This window comes from Lepisosteus platostomus, chromosome 6 (genome assembly GCF_059453375.1).
Source record: "Lepisosteus platostomus isolate fLepPlt1 chromosome 6, fLepPlt1.hap1, whole genome shotgun sequence".
NCBI lineage: Eukaryota > Metazoa > Chordata > Actinopteri > Semionotiformes > Lepisosteidae > Lepisosteus > Lepisosteus platostomus.
The window spans coordinates 55215717-55236497 of NC_142616.1; the positions used below are offsets into that span (position 1 = coordinate 55215717).

The 20781-nt window shown below is 39.2% G+C and overlaps 1 protein-coding gene across 3 annotated transcripts in view; it reads left to right on the top strand.

Annotated features, from left to right (window-relative positions):
• LOC148661918 (sodium-coupled neutral amino acid transporter 3-like) overlaps nucleotides 1-20781 on the top strand; it is a 60408-nt gene that overhangs the window by 775 nt on the left and 38852 nt on the right. The gene's annotated exons all lie outside the window — the stretch shown is intronic.

The following is a 20781-nucleotide window of genomic DNA, read 5'->3' on the forward strand; positions in this document are numbered from 1 at the left end:
TCCCCGTTGATTAAGGTGGAAAGATTTAATTTCAATGAGTCTTGAACCTACACCCTAGTCTATGTGAGGTGAATAAATGGATTTGCTCATGCCGAGTGCAAGTGACACAGCCATGTGCTCGGTCCCTGATAATGCGCCTGACAGTTCTCCGTGTATAATTGGATAGATAGCTTTCAATTTTGAAATTAACTTTTCATTTGAGCTTGTGACGGAAGGGACGGCACTGTGTTTCTATTTGGAATCGGTTTTTATTGATTTCATAAGTGATTTCTGGGTAGTTCTGGTGAACTCCTTTGTGTAAAATCCTCAAGGGTACTACGTGATCATAACTGGGGGGTTCGTAAATCTGGTGTAAAGTGAATGGGCACAGACAAACTTTAGTTTCCGTTTGTGGGTTATTATTTTTCAAAATTACTTTGGACACGTGAAATTAAACCAGACTGGGTGTGGATCTGAAACGGGTGAAGGTACTGTACAGATTGTATTTCTGTACCTTCAGGGACAGTTCAATTTTCCGTGTCTGTTTCATATCGGATTATTTCGTTTATGTGGGAATAAAGGGTGAATGCTCGAATGGTTTCTTTACAAGGCTGGCTTTGTGTTATCGATTTGTAATTATTAAGTTTGACTTTCTTTGTTTTAGGATCTTATTTTTTGGTTTATTTGCTCGTTGATGTTTAGGGACACCAAGAGACCAAATCGGTGCTAGATGCTTTAAAAACCAGTTTTCTATGTATATACAGTATGTTATTCTTATTATACTTGAAATGTATAACTACATGATATTTCCATTAACTCTTCAACAGTCTGTTCTTTTCCATGCGCTGAAGCCATCTGGATTCTATGGTGAAATCTGATCCACGTGGAATTCGCCCCGTGTATCATTTTTCCAAAGATATTTTTTTGCTCCTGTCTACTCCTACGGCGAACGCTGATTGGATGGGACGTTAGTGCATCGCCCCTCCCCTTGCGTTTTCGGCCCCTCTGCTTGAGGACAGGAGTGTCTTAGGGCTCCAGCTTTCTTGTACAGAACAGAATGAGCGGTTAGACGTCCGGGGAACGCTGGCAGTAACCGATCCTTTTTAAATACTTTAAATGTATTTTTAGTAAAAAGGCAATATGATATGCGCTCGAAAAATACTGAAAATAATACGCCAAGTGTAACAAGTGGTTTCTCTTACACTGTCCGATCAGTCTCTATTTTCTCCGGTGCTATGAACTTGGTTTGTGGTTTGGTTGGTGGTACCGTTCTTGGCGAATTTACCGTGAAATTAGGTGAGATAATCTCACTGAAATGATATGATATATTCTAGTGGTGTTGCCAGGAAATTAAAGCCTAACTTCTAGAGGCTGTAAAATATTACAGTACTTAGAACTGTAGCAGGGTATTAGTACATACACATATAATACAAGATGATTTCATAGTTAATGTAACGATACTCAATTGCTGAATAGTGGTCATTTTGCTTTGTTTAGTGCTGATCAATTAAATTCATATTGCTGCTATGGCAGTATTTTTATAGAATGCTATGCTTTGGAAACCGCAGTAACTGTGCCATGTCCTCGCAGCTCCTCAGAAATTAACAAGAGTGTACGGTTAGATACTTTTTTGTCTATTTGATTTGACATCGCGGGGCATGCATGCGTAATAACGGAATTTCTTTATTGTAGGAGACAGCGCACTGACTGCAAGAGGCAAAAGTTGTTGTCAAGCGCGTTTTTCATATTCGATACATGTCAACTAAAAGCGAGCATCTTATTAGACTGACAGGATTTGTATCCTCTTTATTTCTGCATCTTGGCTCAGATGATTTAATTGCTGTTTATTTAATGATAAAGGCTTTTTTTTTACAAACAGCCGAAGTACTGAGATTTCATTAGTAAAATACCAGACTGAGAATTTAAATGTAAGATTAAATTTATTTTTTACAATGCTATTTGTGTCACAGTTTTTCCAGAGTCTGATTATGACTGGGGACATTTCATTTTTTCGTAACTTTTATATAATCTACATAGAATAAATGCTAACGCGTTCGTTTTCTTTTGTGTTACGTGAATGCAAGCCTCGTGTGTTCTTCGAAGACGTACAGCTGCATTTCTACAAGAACTGTGCTCATCTTTGCATGTACTGTACGTGTCTCAATATTGCAGTATATTGCGTTTACTATGTATAACAACGAGAGGGATGTGGGAATAAATGTATGCATGTTCTAGCACTGTACTCTTTATTTTGTGCAGGCTCATGTGTTTTCTTGTTTTACTCTCCTGTAAGCACACTTGCGTCCTACTATTAAGTAAAATTAACACCAAAAAACTTACCACTTTTATCCCTAATCCCAATTTTTCATCAACCAGCATATTAATTCCTGGAAGGAATATTTGACTAGCCTTGACAGTAGTGAACAAGACTGTGTATTAAGAGTATAATCCCAAAACATCATAGCTTCTGGGCACTCTGAAAGTAAAATGACACAATTGCTTAAATGAATATGAGTAGTGCAGCACTCTAATATGACTTTAGATTTTTGTGTAGCATTTATTACTATACGGCTGAAAGGCATTTAAAAGCAATTCAAAAATAACTAGCACTTTATTCCTAATCATCTCAGAAGGTATCACTTTGTAATTATTTCAGGAAGGAAGAAAAATTCGACTATAATATAAAGATATACGGAAGAACCAAATAAAAACCTTTTTGTTTGTCAAATGGGATGTTGTCTCTAGAGTTTTTTTCGAGTGTTTTCGCATAACAGGTGACACTGACCTAAACTGGCACACCCACAAGACAGATTACTGAACTCTTTTCAGGTCATAGAACAAAATGCAGTTGCAGAGTTTACAGAAAAGTGCTGAAATGCCTCACAAAAATACTACAAGTAAATCAGTGCCATGTTTATGGGAGAACAGTGCCCTTTTTATTTCAGCACTGTTTAATTGGGAAACTTTTTTACGGTACTGTAAGATCTTAATTAGTTTTGACCCTATAGCACAGCAAACCGTCTGGTGTTAATTCACCTCTGGCAGAGTTCAAAATAGTGTTTCAATGTTAATTTTAACTCCATCAGGGCCAACTTGAACCTTTTTGCTGTGGGTGTCAAGGTTTATTGCTTATCTTAAAAGAGGAGACTTCAACTCTGTCAGACAGCCTGGAGATGCTGCTGAAAGCAATATGTTGCCATTATCCCAGGCAGGGTTTAAATTTGTTCCAGCACCCAGAGACACGTCTGACTTATTAAGCACATCAGTCCAAGCTATTTACCTGATAGGAAAACAGCAAGTCAGGATCACATCTTGTGCATTTACCTGGTAGGGTGTGATATGCACAAGCTGTGGATATCACACATATATATGGTGTTATTAGTCTCCCTGTGTTTGTACAAATGCTTGTTGTACAGTATGTTGTAGTGCTAAACATTTAATTAAGCTTTTATCTTTTCCAAATCATTTGACAGGAGCCCAGTATAGCAATGGATCTATTATCAGTGTTGGCTCAAGAGTCAAATATAAAAACTCAGCAAAAAGCACCACACAAGGACCATCAGTGCCAATTATTGGAATAATCTCGAGATGCGCACGATTGTTCAACAGTTACATGAAATTATCTTTTCTGCTGGTCAGTTTACACTTGGAGTGAAGACCTGAGGTCATTTCTGAATTGGCGTATGGTATGATTTCTGAAAATAGAGGTACTGTATATTGGTCCAGTGAGTGTTGACTTGGACACATGGAAGGTTCTTTTTCTGTGTGACAGTCAACAAGCCATTTTTAAGTCACTCAAGGATTATGTGTAGTAGCCGATTGCTTGACTTAACTATAAAAGCCCTGGCAGCCAGGGGCTTAGACATGTATATATCTGATTAGTGGTATAACTAATTAGGATCAGGCCATTAATGCAAACGTCTTAGGCATGCAGTTCAAATAGAGTTGGTTTTACAATTCCTCCTATATACATTCCAGCTGGCAAATGAATATTGTATTAACTAGGTCTTGACTCCAGATAGTCATTGCGTCTCATGTGTCACATGCTGCCCGTATTGTGCTGTTTATGTGTAACATTTAAAAAAATTAATAGCTTTGAGTGACTTTGTGTCTTACAGCTCAAGTTCTGTTTCGCAGTAACACAGAGAGTGCAATATTAATGTAGACCTTGTAGATAACAATCAGATGGAAAACCATGAGCATATTTGTTTGGATTTATTCCTGGCAAGAGTCCAGGAAACCCAGGGCCTATCACAGACGTGCAGAGCAGAAAGCAGTACAACAGCCTGACTGGAATATCAGTCCAACAGAGGACACCCACACAAAGGAACAATTTAGAAACACTAGGTAACCTAATGAGAATGTATTTGAAAAAATGGGAGGAAACCACACCATCAGGCAAAATCAGCCCTCATGTTCGCAGAGAGAACATGCAAGTTCCACACAGAAGGGAATCCCATCAGTCTGGAATTGAACCCAGGACTCAAGCGCTGTGAGTCAGCCGTGTTAACTGTCTTACCATTGTACCGTACTACCCTTGGAAATCCCTGCAGTATATTCTAAAATTCAGTCATTCTAAAATGAGAAAACTCTTATTCTTTAAAACTTTAAAAGTGACTTAAAAAGAAACTGTGTTTGTTAGAGGTGTGCTTAGTATGAAAGAAGCAATTTTATTATAAAGAGGAACAGAAAACATTGAAATTATTTCATTTCATTTTCATGATTGATTTAGGATTGTTGTCTAAATGTCTATTTTAAGGACAGCTGAACATTATCCTGTATCATAACATCTTAACTACTTATATCCAGTGCAGGAGGTGTTAAATATTCAGGGATAAGGCTGCATACAATAATAATAATAATAATAATAATAATAATAATAATAATAATAATAATAATAATAATAATAATAATAATAATAATCAGTCATATTGTGTAGGAATGATCACCACACATCAGCTATCAGTGTGGAGGAGAAAAAGAATGATGAAGCCAGTTCATAGTTGGGGATTAATAGGAGGCCACGATTGGTAAAAGCCAGGGGAAATTTGGTCAGGATGCCAGGGTAACAGCCCTAATCTTTTTTTAATGTACATCCTTCAACCATTGGATGTTTTTTGTGCTTCTTAATCTATTAAAAATCTGTGGTCCCACAAATGACACAGGATCTTAATACTCTGGTTGATGATACAGTATATGAATATGATGTGGCAGGTATTCATACAGTATTTAAAACTTAATGAAATGATGCTCACTTTATAAATCCTGTAAAGGTCTGGACTTTGAATAGGTAGGTTGAATCTGAGAACCTTTACTTGGAGGGACTTTGAATGCTTATTTCACAGTAGCACAGAAAAAGATGTATGAAGAGAAGTGTAAATTCCTTTTCACATCCCTTTGCACAAACAACCAAAAATTATTACTTTCTCAGCGTTCTTTTCTGCTTCCTCACGGCTTGTGGTTCAGTGTTTTTTTGCCCATAACATACTTTCTGGAATTTGCAGTATTTTGATCTTTTTAATCTTTTTAAACATTACATGTTCAAACAGACCTTTTATGACTCATATTGAGTTAGAATTTAGGGAAAGTTTTTGTACTGTTTCCACGATTTTGTTAAAGCACAGTCCTTGAATGTGGAAAAAAGAAAACAAGCATGCAGATTTTCTGAAAATGCAAGATTATATTAAGAAACCTCAATGCTTTACTGAATATGGGGACATCTTTTAGATTCCACAGAGAGATTATAAAGTGTCACATTGGCATTTCACTGCCTAATCACTTACCACTACAGTACACGAGCATTTCAAGGCATTTAGGACTACAGTAAAAAGTAAAGGACTTTTTTTATCCACACTCAGTGTGGTTGCTTCTCAAATACATCTTACTACACTAGATTGAAGTTGTAAAGAATTTCTGTATGAATATAACACACAGGTTGGATAATATAGTGAGTTGGTGTGTACAAATTAAGTTGGTATGCAAAACTGTTAGCAACCCTAGTGCTACTTCAAAATCTAGAGCTACAGTGAAAGTCAGAATGAATTGAGTGCAGAAAAACTGCATTTTATTCTTACAAAAACTGGACCTCACAAGGATCAGACTTCTCTGCTGTGAGTCAGTGTGACAGAGTGGTTTAGTCAGCGTCCATCAGATCCATGATTGTGGACGTAAAAAACATAATTCAGAAAGTTTTTTAAGCTTTTCATACTAAAAAATGTCAGTAATCCTTTTTATCCTCTTGTGGGTGGCCAGATCTCCAGGATTTTCTGCTTACGCTTGGTAAAGGATTAATTAGGGGAATATCTTAACAAGGCCCTGCCTGAGCTGGAGCTAAACATCTTGCTCATGTTTAAAATCTTGTGAAATGTTTCATGGCATTTTATAGTTTACTGTAAACCAAATTGTTAAAGAGTATGGATGGTACTTTTTTTTTTGCATTTGCCAGCAAAGTGATTTAGTTGAACTAACCAATTTAGAGGCTATCCCAGCAAGAAGTGGGCACAAGGCAGGATACACTGCCAGTCTATTGCAGGACACACAGGCACAATCATGCACACACACACACGCAATGAACCTACCAGTATTTGTTTGGACTGTGGGATGAAACCAGAGTACCATGAGAAAACTTAAGCAAACACAGGGAGAACATGCAAACTCCACACAGATAACACCCTAGGAATTTAACCCAGGGCCCCAAGAGGCAGTAAAACTAGCCACTGTGCCACCATGCTGCCTGGCCTTTTAATAATATGATATGGAATTAATATGATTTGACCTGTAGTCCTTCTCAATTCATAAAGTTGAGTTTAGAAATGTAAAAACTGCCTCTTAATAATTTTTCACCTTTATCAATGAAGAGTTTTCACTCTTCAAGACATTCCAGACAGAACCCATGACAAAAAGAGAGGTGTAGTATGTATGACTTTTAAAATTCAAGAATTTCTCTTTTGGACATCTGGGAACTCTCTGGTAAGTCATTCCACAGTTGTCAGCTTTCCCTTTCTCTTTTCCACAGTGATGGGATTATTAATGGTAGTTAAAGAGGTGCAGGGCCTGTGCTTGTAAAGGCACTCCAATGTTTTTCTGACAAAATGCCACCCAAGATGATGCCAATAACAGATGATTAATATTCCAGTTAAAGACTGGCAGTCGTGTGTGCTTATTTGGGATGACTTCAGAGCGCAGAACCTCTCTTCAGTGGATTCGGTGTTTTTAGAGGTCTGCAGAGGCAACGCTCCTGAGCTCGACTGCGTCACCTCGGTTGGGATGTACCAGCAGGGGAGCAGAAGCACAGCTGGGCATGATCTCGTGATGGCTCCTTCTTGCCGCTGAGGTGGAGGGGGAGCAGGAAATGACCACTTCCCCTTTGTTACAGGGAATGAGAAACTGGCACTGCCTGGCCTGGCCTGAGTGGCGAGTGCACTGCTTGCTGGGAGGCTGCCATTCTGTTTTTGCTCCTGATAGAGCGATGTGAGGATGCTCCGTCACCAGCACGTGGCTTCTAAGTAAATGTTCTCCTTCTATGTGCAAAACAGAAGCAGCCAACCTCTGGGGCCAGAATCTGACATTCTCAAAAGTGGGGAAAATAAAGTAGTCTTTTTAAAACAAAAAAGTATATTTTTCAAATTCCGCTGGTACACGGTGAAGTTGTTTTTGTTAGATAAAAACAAAGCTTGTGGTGGAGCTAGAGATGAATCCAGTAGAACACATCATCTCAACAGGTTATGTATTTGAAGTATTGTACATCTAATAACAGTGGAACACATCTGTTTTAGTTAGTTTAAGCCCTAAAGCTTGTTATTGTGTATTTGTTGAAAACCCAAAGCTTTGGTTTTTGTCCCATGGCTGTACAAGTACCTCTCCTTAGTACTGTACTGGCAACAACACCTTTTCTGGCTCACCAGGCTGCAGTGCAAGGATTGATTTTGACGTTTGGCAGTGTGGAGTTACAGAGATGTTTTGGAATATGTGATTATACAATGACCTTACTTTGGTCCAACAACCAATAAAAGGTGAATTGTTAAAGTAAATGACATCATTTTGGACAAAAATTATTATTCTTCACGAACTAGGTTTCCTTTAAATAAGTGCATGACTTGCTTCATTGAGTAATTACAAGTGTTCTCATTGTTTAGAAACAGATGAATTAGAGTGACCTCTTACTTACGGGATAGGTGCTCTCTCCTGGACCAGGGTTAGAGACCTCTGATCTAGAGGTTGTACCCCTCCTTTGCGAAAACTCAGAACAATTAGGTTTTGTTGGTATAGGATTTTCTTCTTTGGAATACCTTGGTTTTATAATAAACTGACTTAGAATCAGATTTGGAGGAACAAATAGGGTAACAAAGGTAACTGTTATTTCTTATTCAGTTTTATTAGTAGTGTTAAAGTTTGGCGGGAGCTATTAGGTTGTGCAGATGTGAGAAACTTGCCAGTTTCTCAGTGGAAAAAAAAGTTTTTTCAACTTCTGATTCTATTTTTGCTTCCTGCCCCCCTATCTGATCCTCATCAGGCATTCTAGGAACCTGCTTCCAGCGGATTACTGTGTGTAGCTTGCTGGGGGCATTGTCGTTGGTCAGAGCCTGAATTTTTCCATTTGAGGCACTGTTCTGAGAGTGAACAAAACCTGGCCCGTACGCCTACAAACACTTAAAACATCTGTGTCCACAGAGGTGTATCAAGGCACGAAGCCTGAACTGAGAAAAGTGATAGGACACACAGCTGTCCGATATCAGCTGTAGCTGAAGGGGTGGGGGCATGCACTCTACAAGGTTGTATCTACTCCCAAAGAAATAAATAAACTTCAGCCCTGCTGTGTTTAAAGAGCTGGTGGACAGTTGTGCACAGCAGAGGTGCAGTGCATGAAAGAGGATAGTGTTCGTTCATGCAGTGGAGGTTGTGTAAAGTGAGGCCAGGGTCAGCAGGGAGAAGTATGTTAAAAAATGAAAGCCAAGCAGACAGAGTGCAATGCTCCGACATGTTTCGTATGAGTGTAAAGGTGTAATTATTTTAAAATACAAAAATTATAGTTTGAGTTGTTACTATAAAAATATTCTTATGACGGTTGACCTGATAGAAACAGTATAGTATATATATAGAAGTATTATATTCAGTATATCTTGCAAAAGGCAGAAGAAAAGAACCACTATGTTTTGGCTGTGAAGGCTTTTTTCTTTTCAGCATGGAATAAACCTTTACTTGTTCCTTTGCTGCCTGCGCATGCTGACCCAGTTAACTACTTGAACTATATTGGAGAAGTATTACAGTACAGTACTTCTACAGCAGAAACAATCTACTTAGAACACAGTGGATTCTGCATGCTCTACACTTCACAAATTCATCATTTTGGACTGGAAGCAGTGGTTCCAGGTGCTGCGTTGCTACTAATAAGCAGATTGTGTTTACTAACCCAAACCAATGGGAACTTTCAAAGTCATACACAGCAGAAACATTTGAGAAGTTCACTTTTAGCTTCAAATGTCCACTACAATACATCGATCCGTCTGCCTGCCAGTGTTAGTCATCGGTGCCAGTCCGATACAAAAGTGGAAAATTACTGACACTTCCCTGCTATCCCACCTCCTGCATCTGTCGTCATCAGAACAGAGCGGGCACTCATTACTTGGAGATAAAGCTCCCGATGTAGATAGAAACTTGTCAGCCGGGTTTGAATTTCCAAGCCATCAGCAGCAGCTGGTATCGTGATGAACACCTGTTATGTAAGAAGATATAATAAAGCATCTGAAAAAAACTCTGCCCTAGTTACTTGACTACTTTTAGCATGCGGTTTTATTCTGCTGTCTAGCTCCATAATCTGTTTTTAATAAAATACACAACAGAACAGGGCTCTTTGCCTTGGCTTGTCTTAACCCTTTTGCTCTGTTGTGTTGCTGGAGCTTGCTGTTCGACCGTTTCTTTAAGATTCGGTTTCAAAGGCACAGATTCTAAATCACAGCTACTCAACCAGCACCACTTCTAATCTGCTTCATTACAGAATTTTGCCATCAAAAGCTTTCTTTATTAATTGATGATTACCAGGATCAATAGAGCGATTAAGGCGCTGGTTGTATCAAAGTATTTCAAATGAATACGTAAGAAGGCCTGCAAGCTGAGTAGTCCTGTTCTATCATAAGGACCTTATAATAACAGAAGGACTTCAATAAGGCCTCTGCACTAAAGCAAACTCAAGCACAGAAAATGGCAAAAGAATGAAGGATAAAAGCCCAACAAAGAAAACATGTATTTTTTGTTATATGCACACAGCTTCTTTTTGTTCCTTTTTTATGTTAAGTTTATAATACATTGTTAAGCATTATAGCTGTGATAGTTTGTAAAGAACAATAAAAGAACCATTTGTTGGTCATTATCTAGATGATAGCCACACAATTGTTGGCAGAGGGGCCAGAAAGTTGAAGAAGAGATGGAGGAACACGTGGATCAGATGAAACAGAATCGGGCAGTAACCAGTCCCTTTCAGTAAAGCTGCTTTTCAACTTAGAAGAGTAACAATGCAAAGTGATCCTGACCACCAGGAGAATGTAGGTGCTGATGACTTTTTAAGAAACAGATGATGAAAGGAGTGTGCAAGAACTCATTACATTCCTTCAGAACAAAGTACACAGAGCACAGAGCGACTCGGCATGGCATCTACAGCTACACAGTGCACAGATTCCTCAAGGCCTAGAGACAGCAGCCATATTTTGGTACATGCTAGTCCACAAGTCAGAGAACTGCTTTGAGCTGGCAGTTGCAATCTGAAAAGCAAAACAGAAAAAGTTAGGAAGATGCATCTGTTTGTTTGGGACACAAGGACTTTATCAATCTTCTTTGGACAAAAAAAGAAACTTTGGTAGAATGCACCTATATTATTGATGTTTTCAGACCAATTTATTAGTGAGTGCAAAGTGCCAGAGCCAACCGATAGCTTCTGGTCCACTAGGATGTGCAGTCTAGGATGTGCTGCCAAATTTGCTCCATCCCACAGGAACAAAGAGGGCTTGCACTGATCCCCCATCTATAGAATTTGGCAAGACACGACCAGTCCTAAACTTGTTATGTCCACTTTGATGTAAAGGGGCTGGGAGTGTTGCAGCTACTGTTGTGTCCACCATATTGCAAGTGTAACATGCCACGGGCCACACCTCCACCGTCCTGCCTGTTTTGAACAGAGTGCCAGGGACACAAGATACTCAGAGCACCTGGCTATCATGAGAAGTCATACTGCATCAAATGCTCCAGATTGTTTAAGATCTGCTTAGCTTCTCCTTGGCAAACCGGCATTGTGTCACCTGCATCCGTGTAACCGCCAGTTAGCCTTCCAAGCAGAATGAGCAGAGTCCTCCCCGCCTCATTCCTGTGTCCCTGTCTGCCTGGATTTTCCCTGTATCTGTCCTGGCAAAACATTCTGGAGTGCGCCAGCCTCTCCCCTGGACTGCGATGCCCTTTCCTCTTGAGTCCGTGATGCCCTATAATCCAGAACTTAAAACCAGATCAGAGAGTGGACTGTGCAAGATGATGTGTTCTTCAAGACAACTGATCTGAATCTGTAAGAGCTGTGGACAGCAAGGAAGATTATCTGAAAAGGACACACTTGTAGTGTAGCAAGCATTATGGTGGTGTATTCTGCGAGAGATTTGGCAGACTATAGAGACCTATGAAACATATTGTAAAGGGTATCTCTTCTCTTTTAAGGCCTTGGCCCAGTTCTGTCTGAAGTAGAGACCATTCTGAATTCTGAGCTGTTTTTTCAGAGTGATGTTGCCAAACCTCATTGACATCAGCACATTTCCTACTTGGATAAAGACTACCTTCATTACCAGCTTAGAAGTTTCTAGGAGTTGCCAACCCCTACCTTCCAACCAGGAAGAAGCCCTGGTAGTAGAATTACTGGCAAAGACTTGTAAACAGTTTGTCGACCAGCTGGTGAAAGAAGTAATTGCATGATCTCAAGTCATGGCATAGGAGCAGCAGATCGTAGCCCACCTTGTTGCCCGTGGGTGACCCAAGAAACAGATGTGCAAAAGCACGAGTCCTCTTTTCCTGGACATGATGGACCAGTGCCTAACTTTAACTTTTGCTCACTCCAGAAATTTACGAGTGATAAAAAAAAAAAATTGTGCCAGAGGATGTTGTAATTTTACTTTTTGGATGTTGTAATTTTACTTTTAACTTTGTGTGTGAAAGGTTCATGGTCATTTATTTTAGTGAATTAAAGCCTGTAATAGCCAAAAGCATTTTCAAGCACTGCAAGACAGAAAGTAGGAAAAAAAGAAACGCTAAAAAAGAGGGGAAACACCTGGTATTTCTGCGTGTAGAGATCTGTTTCGCTTATTTTTTTTTCGTAATTTGGCAGGTTATTAATGCATTATCTGTGACAATTTGCAAAGGCCAATAAAGGAAGTTTTGAGTTTTAAAGAAGACTAGTAGTTTGTTATTTAGACAATAGCTACACTATATTTTAACTGCATGGTTTGTTTTTAATTTCTCATATGTTAGGGGAAGGAATATTAGTGTTATTTAGATTAAATAAGTAGGCCAAAGAATTTTGTAGAAATGTGTTCCATTTCAATTAAGTGATAAGAAGCATATCTTTAAATGTAAATTAAGTACTATAATTGAATCAGTAATGAAAATAGAGAGCTCCGGAGCTTGCTGATGAATGAAAGATAAAATCAGTGCTGCTAGTGGACAAAAAAGGGAAACACTGGTGTCAAGTCACTTAATAAGACATTTTCCCACCTTGTGAGGCCATTATGGTCTGTATGCATAAAGGCATAGAGTCTAAGAGTGGTATATTGTAGGAAGGATGTAGCATCATTGTTCCATGAGAAGATCAATCAGCTCCTGCTTGGTTAGCACACTGTCTCAAACATTGTTCCAGAATATCTAATTAATTCTCAGCTGGATTCAGATCTGGTGAGTGAACCTCAGCATCAAGCTCAGACCAATGGGCAACTACACATTCTCTGTCAATGGCGGCAATCATCCTGGAAGAGACCCTTTCAGAGAAGAAAGAAGTGCTGCAACATGAGGTGAAGATCACTCAGTACTGTTAATAAGCAATTAGCATTGACCTTGCCTTCAAAGGGAATAAGTACAAACCATGTCAAGAAGATGAAAATACTCTCTTCTCTTTGAACCAAACATTCAGGGCTGGAATTCTTTGGATGGGCATCACACATGCACTTGCCTGTTTGTCACGTTCATGGTGAAGGATGATTTATCTGACCATATCACATTTCTCCTTTATTAGACATTTTTGATGTTGTGAGCAGGTTGTACACTGCAACCAAACTACTATTTTCTGCTCTGTGGAGCAATTGTGGTTGCTTACCCCTGAAGTGGATATTTGCAGTCAAAATATTTGCTTTGTAGCTTGAATTAATGCACTGATCCTGATCCTGGAGAATGCACCTCTGTCCACTGTTGTCCTTTGCAGATGATGTCTTCCCCTGGGAGCTCCCTGCTGACATCATGTTAGACATTGTTACTCGTGACACATCAACCAGATGAGCTGTCTTGGTCACTGAAGCTTCTGCCAAATGCAGCTCAATAATAACCCCTCTTTCAAAGTCCCTGAGATCTCCTCTTGTTATGCTAGCCATAATAATAGGAACCCAGGCCTGTCCAGGTTTTTTATGCATAACCCTAAGCATACCGGGACTGTATTTGTTTAATTAATAAATGAGCCACACGTCTAGAATCGCTCATTCAATAATCTTGGTTTCCCTCATTTACACGGGCGTTTCTATTTTGTGTCTGCTACCTTTATATATTCAGGAATATCTGTACTGTATTTTGAAACTTAGTTTAAGTGACACTGTGTACCTTTAGCTCCATAAATAAACTGAATTTTCAGTGACTCAGAATGAGCTGCCTCACTAGTCTGCTCCAGGGGATTCAACGCTTGTCAGAATGACAAAAGCTAGACATTTACGAATGCAAGAAAAAAAGCCACAGATTAAAATATCTCAGGTTTTACCTGCAACTTGCAGTTGTGAGAAGATTTTATGTTGATTTATCTGTCACAAAAATGTCTAAGATGTTAACTGTACATACATTTGGAAATAGCATTTAACATTAAATAATGCAATAATTGCAGTAATTTAAGAAGTTAGCTTCGTCAGCATACAGTACATAGGCTGCAAAGAAACAGGTAAAGCTTTATTCCATGATGAAAGGAAAAGAAAAAAATTGTCTCTTTTCTTTTCCTTTCAGCATGGAATAAACCTTTACCTGTTCACTTGCAAAATTTGTTTTTTATTGCATGAATGTACAATATTAATAGAGGTCAACAATATAAATGTTAGAGGTCTTTCAATGCCTAAATTATTACCATTTTTTATATGAAGGAACTTCCTTCACCTCAGAAACCAGTAAGGCCAACATAGCTAGATAGAGGAGGTACTTTCACAGCTGTAGTGGTATCTACTTAGATAACAGCTCAATCTGAGAAGACACCAGATGCCTAAAACACTTATCAGGCTGAAAATGTCCAGAAGATGACCACCAACTTATGTGACCATGAGGTATACAAAAGACAGTCAAGAAAAGGTATTAAGCACTCAAGGGACTTTTAATTTTACGGAAAGAAGAAGTATTTTCAAGCTGATTAACCTATTTAACTTTCATTTTTAAATCTACAAGGCTAAGTCTGTTAGGCGTATTTATTTGGATGCACAACTGTAGTAGTAGTAGAGGAGTTTATTGCCATATGTACATGTACATTGGAATTCTTATTTGCACTGATCTCTAGGGACATATACAGTACAATAGACATCACAACACAATGTAGACATTACAAACATAATAAATAAGAACAACAGGAACAATAAATATGTTGTGGGACAATAAATAAGTTGTAGTGAGAAAAAACAACAACATGGTAGACCATGCAAAAAGTGTATAGTGCAGATGTGTATTGAGTCTGAGGCATTGCAGGTAGCTGTTGAGAATGAGTACTGCAGTGGAATAGACGCTGTTCTTGAGACTAGTGGTCCTTGCTTTAATATTGCAGTAGCACTTGCCAGAGCGCAGGGGGGAGAACAGTTTGTGGCCGGGATGGTTGGGATCCTGAATGATGGATTGGTCTTCACTGAGACAGTGGATGGTGTGAATCTCTCCAATTGATGGTAAATCGCATAGTATAATCCTCTGTGCCGCTGCCACACCCCTTTGTAGTGAGTCTTTATCATGTATGGTAGAATTGCTGTACCACACAGTGATACCACTGGTGAAGATACTTTCTGTGCTGCTGTGGTAAAAGTTCATGATGAACTGCTTCCTCATACTGCATTTTGTTTAAGCACTGCAGAACGTGCAGTCGCTGTTGTACCTTTTTCAGACTTAACTTAACTATTGTTAAAGAAACTTAACTGTTGTTAAGTTTGTTAAATTAGTATTGTTAAATTCTCAAAATTATAGTGTTGTTAAATACTTAAGTATTGTTAACAATTGTTATTGTTAACTTAACTATTGTTAAGTTATTCTCCTTTAGTGGGTTTATTGGACAGGCATACCTGTGAAAGATATTCAATGTTTGCAAACAGTCCTACTTGCCCTCATATAGATGTCCACTTTTAAATGCATTATGGTGGTCAGTGCTAGGGATCCAGAGGGATAGGATATATATAAAATGAAGGGATCTAAGAAATCACTGATTGAAAATAATAATTTGTAAATGTTATTGTGTTGTTTGTATCTTGTGTGTGCATTACTTTAATACCAAAACATTGCAAACAGAAGGGCAGTTTTAAATGATTCATAAAGGTGATCACATGCCTGCCATTTCAGATACTGCAGACACCTGCTATTCCTTGAACAGACCAATTACCAAGTACATCATAGGAGGTGTCCCTGTGACCTTTAGTGCAGACAGAACCAATCTAATTATACAGCTGTTTAGAAAAATCAAATCTCTTTAAGAAAACAGAGTGACAATCACATGACTAAACAGCAGTTCTGCTTTTGTGTAATGTTTTTTTAAACACTGTATGGGTGGTCCTATGATACTAAGAAAATGTAATCCTTTCAGGTAGAGTGTCCGTAGCCGAAGATACACAGCTCTCAGATCCTGGGTTCAATTCATGTCTTGGCTGTCCAAGACCAGTTTCCTCCCACCTTTCTGTCCTGTCCAGAGAGGTGTAGTACTGCCCTGTGCCCTGTGCTTTCAGGCTAGACTCTGGGTTACTACTGCCTTTACTAGGAACATGAGGCTTTCTGATGGGGTGGATGAATGAAAATTTTTTTTTTCTAGAATTAATAATGGATTGTAGTCAAAAGATACAGATAATATATCAACCAAATATGTGTTTTAATTACTGAAATATTTATTCGTGTTGTTTAAAGAAGGTACTGTTGCCTCTTTCATATGTATGTGTTCTATTATAGACTGTACGTGTTGATTTTTAGTTTTATAGATCAATTATTTTCACCCATCAATATTAGTAGTTATGGAACATATAATAACCCTTACATATAAAGTATTCAATCAGGACCATCTGTTCCTTTTAACTGACTAACCTAACCATTTTCGTGTTGTGAATAAATATGTACAAATGTACGTGACATTCCCCACTGAGAGCAAAATTGCCTGTAACAAAATCTCACATTTGCACAACATGCTGCCTTCTGAGCACATTCGGAAAGATTAATACAATTTTCAATGCTTGTAGAACACCAAGGTTATTTGAAGGTTAATCTCATATCTGTTGGAATGCTGAAGTTTGGAAAGAACACTTGCCATATCTCAAGTATATATCATTCCTCAGAGCATCCCAGGAAGCCAAGATCTGGAGATTTTCTTTTATAAGCACAAGGGACAGTCTTGCACCTTATCTATCCACTCTAGAATAAACTCTATTCCACAATAAACCAGTGATTGTTTCAAAATGTGGGCACCACTTGAATATAGCTTGTCTATAATTGTTTTTACAATTGTTTTTGTAGAAAACATAGCTTTTTCGAAGCTTTTGTACATTTCTAAAGTTTTTTTATCAGGTAATTTATGAAAACACCCTTTTTTCTAAAATGACAATATGCTAACATTATTTTAATAACATATGGGACCCTGACGAGACACAGTCATTGTTTATCCTAATTTGCTTCTCCACAAAATCTTCCCTGCTCGTTAGTTTTGTAATATAAACGCATACAGATCCCAGTCTCAGCCATTTTGCTATCTGCAGGAAATCTTTGCATGAGCCTTTCTTGTCTATTATGTGTCTATTGGCAGCTCATCAGTAAATGGAGCAATCTGTAATCTTTTAATCTTTCTATTCCACTTCCTGCATTGAAAACGAATTGAATGAATCAGCACTAAGGATGAGAGAAGGTTCTGTTACTCAGCTTTGTGAGATCTAGACAACCTCCCCTGCGCAGTACTGTTAATTTCCTTCCCTGTATTTCTTTATCCCACCTCCTGAGCTGAGAGGATGAGCACATCATCTTAAGATTCCTTTCCCTCCAATTTCCGTAAGCCTCTGTAGCTGCATCTTCTGTGTTATTTCTCTGTGGAGCACCGGACCAGCAGTTTGATTTTTTCTACTTTTTCCTGCTTACAGTTCCTAGTTCACCTGTGTCTCCCAGCCCTGGGTGACAAAAAGTATTGCCATCACAGGAATTGTCAGCTCAACATTTCTCTGGCAAACAAAAAATACCACAGCTGAGCTTTCCATGGAAACCTGCAAAAAATAGTCCTTTTTATGATGTGAGAGGCAGTGACGCTTGTTTTGCTGCAGGGCTTAGCTAATCCTTCATCCCTAATGATAAACTAGAGCCCCTTTAACTTATCAAATGCCCAGGATATTGTGGTACACTTAATGAAGCTTAGAGACTGGAAGCCTTGATCACATCCTATGGTGTAATGCAGGCAGATTATTCCTGTAGTCACCGATGTGACAGTGTAATCAGGAACAAAACACTGTGTATCTCTGCTCATTTCAGCTAGAGGTTCTTTAAGGAGCAAGGGGCGATATTGTAGGGGCTGTGAGGCATGAGTGATTATACGTCTGGCTAAATTAATATTCACTTCATGCTGAAACCAGCACAATCGCATTAGGCCTGGATTAGACTCACCAAATGAACCTGTCTCCTGTGCTCAGCTCTCTTAATTTCAAAAGTCGAAATGTACAAGGGCATCCGGCTTGGGCTGTTTTCATTTACAAAAGAGTCGGGGGTTTGGAGTGGAGCAAACAACCACAGCATAACACTTGTGGGGGGAACTGGGAATTGATTTGCATCCACATAGAAAAGGAACCCGTTCTCTGTTATGTAACCCATTGCTTTTGTGCTGTTGTTAGTGCTGGACCCCTGGGGACATTTGCCTTCTGTTCCAATCACGGTGTAGCAGCTGCCCACAACAGGAGAAAGCCCCTTGACACAGCAGCACACAAGTAAAATAAATGGACACCACTGCCATTTTGGTTTATCTTACATAATGCTAGAAAGGCAGCTGCGGAAATAAGCATAACACTGACCATCTTATTTAGCAGCTTTATGTAATTATAGTTCACCCTGAAAAAGAAACACACTTTTGTTCCCTTATTTAATTTCACAGTAGCCAATTGGCTTGTAAAAAAGACTGTAAAAATGGGAAAGTGTTAAAAAGGAAAAGCCTGGTAATCTGTCAATGACATCTGTATTAGGATAATCAGTACCTTGCAAAATGATGAATAGGTGGTAGTACGTATGTATGAAATCTTTCATGAATAGCCGTTTAAAAGCCTTCAGTCCTTATAAGGGTACTATTTCAGATATTTCCAGAAATCCCCGTCCCCATTAAATAGCTTTTTAGTAAAATTGCTAAACGTATACCATATTCACGGTGACAAAGCCATAATGTGTTTTCAATTCCTAAATTAACCTGGTTAAATCTTGGTACTTAGTGTAGCATCTTGTTGGAGAATGTGCTGTTGTGTTCTTGATACAATGAAATTTCATATACAGAGTCTGTGTCTTTGAGGGAAGACATCTCAGATTGCTAGAGCTACAGAGTTAAATTTTTATTGTGTTTCAATAGCAGAACAGATAAGTAAAAATGAAACATTCCTGCCTGCACATGATTGCTTTTTGTAGACAATGAAGCCTAATGAACCCCGTCTACAGTAGATTACAGTGTAGAAGGAGGCTAGACCTTCAATTTCTGTTGCTTATACATTCTAGTTACTGGAGAACAAGGAATCCATTTTGCTCCTTGGTATTGAGATGTACCCTGAAAGGAAGTGTTAACTGCAAAAGCTATAAATCTATTGCATTCTAAATTGATTATTGCAGTATTACTGTAATAAAACTGATGATTATATCATTACTGCACTTTAACAATAGACTTTCAGTTTATTATAAATAAACTGAATTATAAATAAAATAAATGTTTTAGAAAGCTCTGCTGACTCTCAGTTCACCACAATTAAAACTGTTGTTCTTTCTTCAACTCACTTTGTTACTTTGCCTGTTAATAGGGTGGCGAACTGAACATATGCTCTGTTTTCACAGTATAGATCTCATGACAAGAACGCACGACATCCTATCAGCTGGAAATCAGAGGGGGAATTAGAAATGTATTGTCCCCAGTTTTACTGGGTTGAAAAGCATGAGGGTTGAAAAGTCCACTGGAACTGGTCTTGCAGAAACTGCTACAACCCTGACCTACCCAGCTCTCACCTAGCTAAGAGCTGGTCCTGTGACCAGTCTGGCTGCCAGGACATTTGTAAAAAAAAGGGCCATATAAATAAACAGCTTTATATAAATACCCACCCCTAGACCCTGATCTTTTAATAACACTGTTTTTGTATTTATTTCTGGCAGTCTAAATATACAGTAGTAGTAATAAATCAACACGACAGAGGGCTACACAGAAGCCATATAGGAGGACAGGGACATGGTTCTCTAGGTCCCTCTGTCCTCCTCCACTGTCCTTTTACAGAGATTGAATCTTTTCTTCATGCCAAATCTTTTCTGCTGCACATAGGTTCCTTTTTACGGAAGTATGTTTTCCAGCACAGGTAGCTTTGGTTTATCTTCTGCAGGCAGATGGCGGAGCAAGTTTTGGTATTGGAAAGCAATAGAACTCCCGTACCGTTGATCATAGGTCCCTTTAGAGTGATCGCGCTGACATACTGTATATTTGTCGCCTTGCTGATGGCTGCACTGTGAGCGTACACACTTACCTCTCACATTGTCTAGGAGGTTGTCGTCTGTGTCCACCAGGCCTGAGGCCTGCTTGATAGAGAGAGCCTCTAGTCCTGCCAAGACCTCACGTTTTTCCAAGCCTGAATTAGTCAGCTATCTGTCTTTGCCTGTGAGTTGGGGAAGCTCGGGGAGGGCTGGGTGGCCCAGTCCACAAGGGAGGGAGCCTAGCTTTGCTGTCCCAGCGTGTGCTGCGTGAGCTGAGGTCCTGGTGGGAGCTGGATTTAAGGTTGCCGTCTTTTCAATTAGGCAAAAATGAATTACCTTTTCAGGCCTCGAGTGGCTCTGCAAGCACCAGCCAAGGGGGCCCAGCAGTATAATGCTGCTGATATAATAGCTCCACTGTTTCCCTGGCAGTTCCCAGGAAACGACACAACGTGCGCCATTGTGTGTGGTGTTTTTGCTGCCCATCCACGTTGCCCAGTTTTAGCCAGGCGAACAGAAGGCCCTAACTGTGCAGTAAGGCACATAACGGGGCCTGGGGAACCGGTAACAGGGGGGAGTGAAGGAAACGCGGCAGGGTTTTCAGATGTACCATCGCTGCTTCACCTCCCTGGCTGTTTGATGTATAATAATAATTTTAAAAACAGCTACACATTTAAAAGGAGACGTTGGAGG